Below are 10,946 nucleotides of genomic sequence, written 5' to 3'. Positions count from 1 at the left end.
AAAGCAGAGGTGAGTAGGAACAGAGAGTCACATATAACACGGGGTCAAAAGTCCTTGAGCAGAGCTGTGAAAACTCCAGTCACCTCCCGATGCAGGAGTCCACGGCAGCCCCACACCATCACCAGGACTCCCACACACCTGTTTCCGTGAACATTCATTTTAAGTGCTCTGTGTATTTTCCCTGGAAGCTCCATGCTCTTAGGGTTCATCCTGACTAACCTGAGGAGACAGTTGTCCTTAGGCGGCTCAGAGACACCGTGACAAACATCGCTCCGTCCCGCAGCACAGGGTTCAGCCAAAGTCTCAGTCCCCAGGTGGTGAGGTCTGGAGTGGGAGCCTAGGGCTGAAGTCCCCAGGTCCCCAGTTTCAGTTCTCCAGCGCCCGGAAACTGATGACAAGGTTCCTGTTCTCACCCTTATTGGGTGCCGAGATCCCGGACAACCAATCAATGTCACCGCGGCCTCGGGTTATAAAGTCCAAACAGCCCAAGGAACTCAGAGGCACCAGAGCGGAGATGGGGCGATGGCCCCGCGCACGCTGCTCCTGCTGCTGGCGGCCGCCCTAGCCCCGACCCGGACCCGCGCGGGTGAGTGCGGGGTCGGAGGGACACGACCCTGCGGGGAGGGCGGGGGCGGCCCCGGGGAAGCCGCGGCCCCGCGTCGCCCGGCCAGACCCACCCGCCCGTCTCCACCCGCGTCCCGAGCCCCGCGCCCCGCTCCCCTCCCGGCCCCGCACCCGCCCGGGTCCCCGGAGGAGGGTCGGGGTCTCACCGCGCGCCGCCCCCAGGCTCGCACTCGCTGCGGTATTTCCACACCATCGTGTCCCAGGCCCGGCCGCGGGGAGCCCTGGTTCATCATCGTCGGCTACGTGGACGACACGCAGTTCGTGCGCTTCGACAGCGACGCGGAGACTCCGAGGGTAGAACCGAGGGCGCCGTGGGTGGAGCAGGAGGGGCCGGAGTATTGGGAGGAACAGACACTGAGAGCCAAGGGCCATGAGCAGAATTACCGAGTGAACCTGAGGAACGCGCTCCGCTACTACAACCAGAGCGAGGGCGGTGAGTGACCGCGGGTGGAGGTCACGACCCATCCACGTCCCTACATCCGCCCTGGGTCCGAGGTTCGGGAGGAGAGTCGGGGACCGGGACTCGGTTTCCCTTTCGGTTTAGAGGAGTCCGCGGGTGGGCGGGGCCGCGGCGTGTGGGCGGGGCTGACCGCGGGGTCCCCGCAGGCTCTCACACCTTCCAGGATATGTACGGCTGTGACATGGGGTCGGATGGGCGCCTCCTCCGCGGGTACACTCAATACGCCTACGACGGCCGCGATTACATCGCCCTGAACGCCGACCTGACGACGTGGACGGCGGCGGACACAGCGGCGCAGATCACCCGAGGCAAGTGGGAGCAGGCTGGTGTTGCAGAGGGATGGAGGGCCTACCTGGAGGGCGAGTGCATGGAGTGGCTGCACAGATACCTGGAGATCGGGAAGGACACTCTGCAGCGCACAGGTGCAGGGCCGCGGGCAGCTCCTCCCTCTGCCTCGGGCTGGGCTCAGTCCTGAGGAAGAAGAAAGCCCTCAGCTGGGTCATGCCCCTGCCTCAGGGCAGACAGTGTCCCTGGGTCTCCTGCTGCCTCTGTCTGCCATGGCCGCTCCCAGGCCGGGGTCTCTGCCCACACCAGGGTCTGTGGACACTGAGTCCTGTCGTCTGAGTGTGTCAGCCTTACACAGCAGGACAGGGAGTCTCCTTTACCTGATGGAGACATGGACGCCCTGGGCTGGTTCACCAGTTTCTAGAGCTTTGCAAAGATACATTCTCCCAGGTTCCTGTGGGTGAGGTCATCCCTTCTGCACCCCAATTCCGTCTATTCACAGAATGGTCACGTGAGCACTTATGCAGTACCCTGGACAAACACTAAATTGTGTGTATGTGTGTGTGTGTGTTTGTTTCTTTTCTTTCTTTTGTTTTGTTTAGTTTTTTTGTTTGTTTGTTTTTTGTTTCTGTTTTCTTCTAGACAGGGTTTCTCTGTGTAGCTTGTGCCTTTTCTGGAACACACTCTGTAGCCCAGGCTGGACTCGAACTCACAGATATCTGCCCCGCGTTGCCTCCTGAGAGCTGGGATTAAAGGTTTGTGCGACCACAGCCCGGCTCTTTTCTTTCTTTCGTGGTTTTTGTTTTATAACTTTTTTTGAAGTGGTCATCTTGCTTTTAGTCAGGTGTTTTTCCCCTCACTGGGGTGATCTTGCTTCTCTCTCCCCTTGTGTTATTTGTATCAGTCTCCACAGGAGCCAGGGGGAACTGCTAACGTGGATACTTAGACACATCAGGGTTTCCTTTAAACGAGAAAGGTTCCTGTGAGCTAAGACTATTTCCTGTCATATTAACATCCAGAGCCCTCGTGCTATCCCTCTGACACAAGAAGTCACAGTGTTCCCCAGTGGATTAGGAATTGAACTTCCTCAGAGACAGGGTCTTCTGCAGCTCCAGGACAGGAGTGACAGGGACGATCCCTGTGAGTACAGTGAGTGCTGTACTGGGCCCCACAGCACACTTCCAGTGGTCCTGGTGACTATACCTTGTATCTTGTCCCCCAGGGGCAGGGCTTGGGGAGTCATTTTCTCTGGCTGAGTGTCAGAGCTTCACCACATGTGTGCTGCACACTTAGGTGATGGCAGTTCACTTGGACAGACAGTTAGAGCTGGTCAGCAAGATGGCCACAGTGGTTGTGCCTCAATGTTGACAGCAATAATTGGTAACATCCTTCATGTAGCTCTTGTACCAGATATCTTATTTTTATATGAATTAGTAACATATTAATTATTTTCCATTCCTTCTCATCTTTTACCACCTACCTTATGCTATAGAACATCACATGAGGAAGGCCCTGTTGACCTGCTGGCTCATGTGGATTCTCTCTCAGCTACTGAGTCCCCCCAGGAAAATGTGCAGTTCTGTGATGAGGGGACCAGCTCTACCTGAGGTCACTAGTGTGATGACAGAATTGTCCAAACAGACACAGTTTAGTGTCATCATTGGTTTAATTTTGTCTTTGGAGATTTCAGTTTATCTTGTTAAATGTGGGATTTCTTAAATCTTCCACACAGATCCCCCAAAGGCACATGTGACCCATCACCCCATACTGAAAGGAGATGGCACCCTGAGGTGCTGGGCCCTGGGCTTCTACCCTGCTGAGATCTCTGTGACCTGGCAGAGGGATGGGGAGGATCTGACTCAGGACATGGAGCTTGTGGAGACCAGACCTTCTGGGGATGGAACCTTCCAGACGTGGGCAGCTGTGGTGGTGCCTTCCGGGGAGGAGCAGAAATACACATGCCATGTGGACCATGAGGGGCTGACACAACCCCTCACCTTGAGATGGGGTAAGGAGGGTGTGGGTGCAGAGCTGAGGTCAGGGAAAGCTGGAGGCTTCTGGAGAGCCTGAGCAGGGTCAGGGCTGAGAGCTGGGGTCATGACCCTCACCTTCCCCTGCTGACCTTCCCTTCCAGAGCCTCCTGAGTCCACTGTCCCCATCGTGGCAATCATTGCTGTCCTGGGTCTCCTTGGAGCTGCGGCCATCATTGGAGCTGTGGTGGCTGTTGTGAGGAGGAGGAGGAGAATCACAGGTAGGAAAGGACAGGGTCTGGTTCTCTCTCAGCCCCTTTCAGAAGTGTGCTCTGCCTCATTAAGGGGAACATCCACAGCCCTCATTGCTCCTGTCTCTGACCTGGGTCTGCTGTCAGTTCTGGAACCTTCCTAGGGTTGGGATCTTCTCTGGTCTCTCACAGCTTTTCTTCTCACAGGTGGAAAAGGAGGGATCTATACTCCAGCTCCAGGTAAGTGTGGGGAACAGGATTGTCCCTGAAGGCCCAAGGGGTGAAGCTGGAGTATGCCAACCCATAATACTCCTACAGTGAAATCTTCTAGAGGCCATGTTTTCACCTTCCTGTGACTATATGTAATTTTACCCCAGGCAGGGACAGTGCCCAGAGCTCTGATGTGTCTCTCCCAGACTGTAAAGGTGACACTCTGGGTTATGAATTGAGGAGGGGCCAAGTGGACATGATTGGGGTTCAGGGACTCCCAGAATCCCCTCTGAGTGAGTGGTGGGTTGTTGGGATGTTGTCTTCACAGTGATTGTTCATGACTCTTGTTTGTAGCGTGAAGACAGCTGCCCGGCCTGACAGAGTGACAGAGATGTGCTCAGGTCTCTCTTGTGTGGTCCTGAGCCCCTCAGTTCACTCTCAGCAACAATTCTGATATTCCCTGTGACCCTATGGGCTCCATGTGAAGACCTGGGAGCCCAGCCACCCCTGCACACCAGGACCCTGTCCCTGCACTGTTATATTCCCTTCCACAGCCAACCTTCCTTGTCCAGCAGACAGGAGGGGACATCTTCATCCTGTCACCTCCATGCTGCCCTGAGCTGCAGCCCCTGACTCCCCCTGAAAATAAGAATCTGAATGTCAACTTGATTATTCACGTCCTTGATCTGACAGATTGATTGGCGGGTAAATTAAATGATTGAAATACTTAGAGTTTGTGGAGGAAATAAATGGCATCATGGAGAACCTTTCAGAATCTGTGTTCTTTGTGCTGTGTGTATCTGGTGGACAAGATGAGGCTGTGGGAGCTGAGTGTGATCAGGGCTGTCCCCGGGTGGACCTCAGTCCATTGCTGGCTGTGACATGGTCACTCCTCAGCTCTGTCACCTCCTGGTCTGTTCATCACTTGAACCACATGCTGAGAGTCTGTGATCACAGGGACACTAGGATGACAGAGCCTTGTCCTGTCCCCAGGACTGTGAGCAGCCAGGGCTGCTGTGACAGGTCAGCCTGGACTCTGACCTGACCATGGCTCTTCACCCCATTTCTCTGTTTATTTCTTGTCTTTTTAGTTTGTGTTGGAGGACTTGGCCTGTTCTTGTTCTTGTGAGTGGTGCCTGTCTCATCCCCCTTTGGGGTCCCTGAGTGACAGCATTAAGAGTTGTTTGTCCATCCTTGTCCCCCAAGGCCCAACTAAGCCCCTGACTCAGGTGACTGTGGGCTGAGAACATGAACTTCAGTCTCCTGAGCTTCTGTCTCCTTCCAGGCCCCTCCCTGGAGGTTCTCTCCTTCTTTCCATCTTTAAGAATCTAACCTGGGTTGTAAGATGGGCAGAGAGGAGGGATCCACAGGGTCTCATCTCAGATCTGTCCTGTTGGATCTGTGTCTACCCAAGGTCCCCTCTCCCTCCCTGGCTCTGGGAATCCTCCTGCTGCCTCCAGCGGTGACTCAGGGATTTACAGGCTGAGTTTGCTGGAGATTTTAGTTTATTTAAAAGAAGTGGTCCAGGGGTTGCGGATTTAGCTCAGTGGTAGAGGGCTTGCCTAGCAAGCACAAGGCCCTGGGTTTGGTCCTTAGGTCTGGAAAAAGAAAAAAAAAGTGGTCCAGGGACTGCAGAAATGGCTCAGGGGTTGACAGCACTTGCTGCTCTTGCAGAGGACCTGGGTTTGAACCCCAGCACCCACACCGTGATTCACACCATCCACACTCACTTCCAGTACTCCTGTGCTCACCAGATAGGCACATGGTACAAAAACATACAGGCAAGAGACACTCATAGACATAAAATTAATGAATCTTTAAAAAATAGATTGTGGGAACACCAGAGATGAAATTCCTTCATCCCTGCTCTGGTTTTCATCCGGACCCTGCAGTTTTCTCTTCTAGCTTTGTGACCTCGAGTCAGGAGCTCCAGGAGTTTAGCTGAGATGTTTGAAGCCCAAGAAGGTGACAATCTCTGTCCCGATGCTGCCATCTTTGTCTTGTGAAGAATGATGACTTCAGTGCCTGGGATCCAGCAGACATTCATACCCAATAAATGTTTGATGAATGAATAAAAATACAATTAGGATCATGGATCAAAGACAGAAAGGCAGGTGGAGAGGGAGGGAGGGATTTGCTGAGGGGAAAGCTCAGGTGATCCTGACCTCAGTGTGAGGGGACCTGGTGCTGCACTCCACACACCAGCATTTGGCCTGAGGTTGTGTTAATCAAGGGAGCTTCTGTAGAAGAGGGAGGTGAGTGTGAATTTTCCTCTAGACGGAAGCATCCCTGCTGGAGCCATGAGGAGCAGATGAGGCCCAGGAAACACAAGAAGCTACAGGTTCATGGAGCTGACACGATGTAGGGCTTCCCTCTCAGGGTTAAACCAGCTGCAGCTCCTGAGGGAGAGGAGACTGCTGAGTGGAGCTGCTGGGAGCTGTGCAGGGGACTGCAGTGATGCAGCTGGGTGAGTGGACATGCACACTGGGGTGGGCACCTCAGTGGTTATGCCTGATTCACCCAGGCCCTTGTGTGCGACCAATGAGCTAAGTGTTCAGCGAGCTGACCCTGGATGGATGATTTCCTCGGTCTGCTGTCACTGTCTCCATCTGTGATGTAGGAAATCCACTCCTCATGCAGGGGACACAGCTGTGTCTATTGTGATCAGCCCGTAGAGTCTGTTCCAGATGTGAGATCAAAGTCCTGTTTCTTTTTTTCTTTTCTCCTTTTTTCTTTTCTTTTTTTTTTTTTTTTTTTTTGGTTTTTCGAGACAGGGTTAACCTGTGTAGTTTTGCGCCTTTCCTAGAACTCACTTGGTAGTCCAGGCTGGCCTTGAACTCACAGAGATCCATCCTCCCCCTGCCTCCGCCTCCGAGTGCTGGGAATAAAGGCGTTTGCCACCACTGCCCGGCTCTTTTTTTTTTTTTTTTTTAATAGTTATTTTTTAAGAAATTTTTCATTTTACATACCAACCCCAGTTCCCCCCTCTCCCCTTCTCCCACCTCCTCACCTCCCTCCCACTCTACCCCCATCCACTCCTCAGAGTAGTCAAAAAAGTGTAGCATACCAAGTTGAAGGACAGCCTAGCCCCTCCCCATGGTATCAAGGTTGAGCAAGGTATCCCACCACAGGGAATGGGCTCCAAACAGCCAGTTCATGCAGCTGGGATAAGTCCTGGTCCTATTGCCAGGGACCCCACAAACAGAAAAGCCACACAACTATCATCCACAGTAAGCAGGCCTAGTTCGGTCGCATGCAGGTTCCCAAGCTGTCAGTCCAGAGTCAGTGAGCTCCAACTAGTACTGGTCAGCAGTTTCTGTGGGTTTCCCCATCATGATCTTGACCCCCCTCTTCTTCATTTTTTTTTTTTTTGGAATGCCATTTATTGAAGAAGGGAAGCAGTCTAAAATAGAGGCTTACAGCACAATGGAAGAACCCTGGATTGCAGAAGTTCGCTTCTGGGTTTTTTTTTTTTTAGCTGAGGAACAAACCCCAGGAAACTGCACTAACACTGACCTAATCCCCAACCCCGCTTCTAATGTTTTACAACCTTGCATCTAAGCTGTTAACACCCAATATGCTGGATACACAGACCAGGAACATCCCTTAAGCGTTCAGGAGGTTGGAATCTCGCAGGGAATTAACAAAGGGAGGATATCAAGGTCAAGGTCAACAAGCAATACAACAATTACCCAAACCAGGAGTTGGGTCCTACAGGTACTCCTTTTACTAAAAAATGAGCTTCTGACTTAGGTTGTGTGGGACTTCAGCAGGTCACCTTACCCGTCATGGAGTCACCTGCCCAGGCCACACAGGCATTGTGTCTTAGGTTGGTGAGCGCCCCCTCCCCCCAGACCTTACCTGTCTCTGAATACTCATTATCATACAGGCTCAGTCCTGTGAGAGCTGCAGAGTTAACTGTTGCCAAAGATCTCTAAGTGGTGCTGGGCTTGCAATCTGTGTGTTCGAAACAGAAAAGACCAACAGAAGTCTTAACCCACCCATAGCCGGTAGGCTAGAGGCAATTGAGCCATTCCCTTCTTTAATGAGCCTTACTGCAAATTGGAGTCCTTGTAAGATGGTATCCTGAGAGCAAATGGAACTTGAGTTTGTAAATTTATAACTTTCAAAGCCAATTGGAATGTATAAACTATTGATTTCAATTTGTCATGCCCAATAGAATGAAAGATTAATTGACTGTGGTAGCTACTTTTGCTGCCAGGGTCTCCACTGTGCTAGCTGTAATAACCAATTATGAAATGGCAATCCCAGAAACAGTAGTAGCAATGGTCGTCACTGTTACAACAGCAACAACGGCAGTAGCGATGTGAAATTCTCTTCTGGAGCATATGGGTATCCATTGGCATGAGGCCTACTTTCCTTGATCCCAGCATGACTTAAGCTGGCAGCTCTGCAAAAGGACAACTAAGAACCATAAAGAAAAAACAGGCAGCTCAAATGGAGCAGAACTAATGGTCTCATAAGGGCTACATTCAGGCTCACAAATTTTAAGGTATCTTCAAAAGGAGCTAAATGAATTTCAGGAGGCCAAAGAAAGGAAGTCCTGTTTCTAAGACACACTAGGAAGTAATACAATGTTGCTGGTCTCCTGGAGCAAGCACTGTGGTGGGAAGATGCCTGTGATACAGTGTAAGGGAATAAACAAGGACAGGTGTGTCAGGAAGTGGAGGGCAGAAGGGAAGGTGTCCAGAGTGAGAAGAACAGGGCAGAGAGCTGTTGTTTTTTTAAATATATTAATAGTTTTTAGTGTGGCATGCTGGCACATACATGCTTTATTCCTAACCCTTTCCAATTGGAGGCTGGAGGATACCTGTGAGTTCAAGTCCAGCCTGGTCTACATAGTGATGCCATCTCAAAAGTTATTTATTTTAATTATGTTTTGTGTTAATTACTGTTATGTTGCTGTTCAAATACCAAGACCAAAGCAACATTTAGAAGAGTTTCTCTGGGCTACAGCTCCGTGGATAAGAGTGCATCACCGGAAGTAAGTGGAGCAAGAGCCGCAGTCATGGTGGGGAGCAGGAAGCTGAGACCTCACTTCCTCAGGGGCAAACAGGAAGCAGAGACAGCAACATGGAGGCAGATGGGACTTTTTACTCTCACAGCCCCTCCCTCCCCCAGTAACACACTTCCTCCAGCAGGCCACACCTCTTAAACCTCCACCTCCCCAAATAAAACCACCAAGTAGGGAACAAAGTTCAACTACCCAGCACTATGGGGACATTTCTCTCAGGATCCACCACAATGGACTTGTGGCATCCAGTGGGTGTAGCCAGGTGAGTGCAGGGCTCCTGGAGGTCAGAAGAGGGTGTCAGATCTCCTGGGTGCGGGTGCTGGGAACTGAACTTTGTTCTTGGCAGGAATAGAAGGTGCTCTCAGTGTCTCAGCCATCTGCCCTGCCCTAAGGACGCTGTTTCAATAGGTGTTCAGTGTGGTGTCATGCAGAGGGTGACAGCTGAGGAAAGATTTGAAAGATCCTGTAACATCAGTCTTTTGACTTCTTCCTTTCCAGTTTGTAAGCCCTTTGATCTCCTTCAGTTGTCTCATTTCTCTAGTTAGAACTTCCAGTCCAAAGTTGAACAGATATGCAGAGAGTAGACAGCCCTGTCTTCTTCCTGATTTTAGTGGAATTGCTTTGAGTTTTCTCTCCATTTAATGTGATGTTGGCTGTAGGTTTGCTGTGAATTGCCTGATTAGTTTAGGTCTGTCCCTTGTATCCCTGATCTCTTTCAGAGACTTTTATCATGAAGGGGTGTTGGATTTTGTCAAAGGCTTTTTCAGCATCTAAAGAGATGATCATGTGTTGTTTTTTCTTTCAGTTTGTTTACTTGCAAGTATTTTTGCATTTATGTTCATAAGGGAAAATGATCTGTAATTCACTTTCTGAGTTGAATCTTTGTGTGGTTTGGGTATCAGGGTGACTGTGGCCTATAAAATGAATTTTGCAATGTTCCTTCTGTTTCTATTTTTGTTTGTTTGTTTTGTTTTGTTTTTCGACACAGGGTTTCTCTGTGTAGTTTTGTTGCATCCTGGATCTCACACTGTAGACAGGCTGGCCTCAAACTCACAAAGATCTGCCTGCCTCTGCCTCCAATGCTGGGATTAAAGACATGCACTGCCACCGCCCGGCTCCTTCTGTTTCTATTTTGTGGAATAATTTGAGGAATATTGGCGGTAATTCTTCTTTGAATATGTGGTAGAATTCTGGGCTAAAAATGTCTGACCCTGGATTTTTTGTTGGGAGACTTTTAATGACTGCTTATATTTCCTTAGGGATTATAGGTCTTCTTAAGTTGTCTATCTGATCTTGATTTTACTTTGGCAAGTGGTATTTATCAAGAAAATGGCCATTTTATTTAGCTTTTCCAATTTTGGGGAGTACAGGTTTTTAAAGTGTGAGGTAATGCTGTGAAATAATCCTTTCCTACACTATGAATATGTATTACTCTCGGTGGTTAATAAAAAGCTAACAGCCCAGTAGCTGGGCAGGAAGTTAGGTAGGAAAGCCAAAGTAAGAATGCTGGAAAGAGGAAGGCAGAGTCAGGAGTCACCAGCCAGACACAGAGGAAGCAAGATGAGAATGCCATACTGAGAAAAGGTGCCATGCCACAAGGCTAAATAGATAAGAATTATGGGTTAATTTAAGTGTAAGAACTAGTTAGTAATAAGCCTGAGCTACTGGCCTAGCATTTATATTAAACCTCTAAGTCAACTATTTGGGAAGCTGATGCTAGATATTTGGGTGTAGTTGGAATGGTTAGAAGTTCTTATTAACAAAATCAAACCTGAGGCCAGTTATTGGGGTGAATGCTGGAAGATCAGAGAAACAAAACGAACCACAGCTATCTCACCTTGCTAGTTCCTCAGGTGATCCTGTTTCCTCAGGCTGGAAGCTTCTGAGTCCTCATCCCAATGACTCTCAGCTGCACTGTGCTGCTCCAAAGCCTGAATGCTAAACCAGCCAAAGGCTTAACTAACTCTGGTGCTGGTTTTCACGCCTTATATACTTTCTACTTTCTGCGTCACTCCCTGGGATTAAAGGCTGGGTTTCTGGGATTAAAGTGGGTCACCTTGTTTAGCTGTTTCTAAAGTGGCCTTGAACTCAGAGATCCGCCTAGCTCTGCC

The 10,946-nt window shown here is 50.1% G+C and overlaps 1 pseudogene; it reads left to right on the top strand.

Moving 5' to 3' along the window:
* The first annotated feature begins 502 nt into the window (after nt 1-502).
* Nucleotides 503-4,565, top strand: LOC118575418 (annotated as a pseudogene).
* Nucleotides 4,566-10,946: the final 6,381 nt, after the last annotated feature.

The sequence above is a fragment of the Onychomys torridus genome, unplaced genomic scaffold, assembly GCF_903995425.1.
Source record: "Onychomys torridus unplaced genomic scaffold, mOncTor1.1, whole genome shotgun sequence".
NCBI lineage: Eukaryota > Metazoa > Chordata > Mammalia > Rodentia > Cricetidae > Onychomys > Onychomys torridus.
The sequence above is the reverse complement of the archived record's forward strand: the minus strand, read 5'-3'. Positions and strand labels throughout refer to the sequence as shown.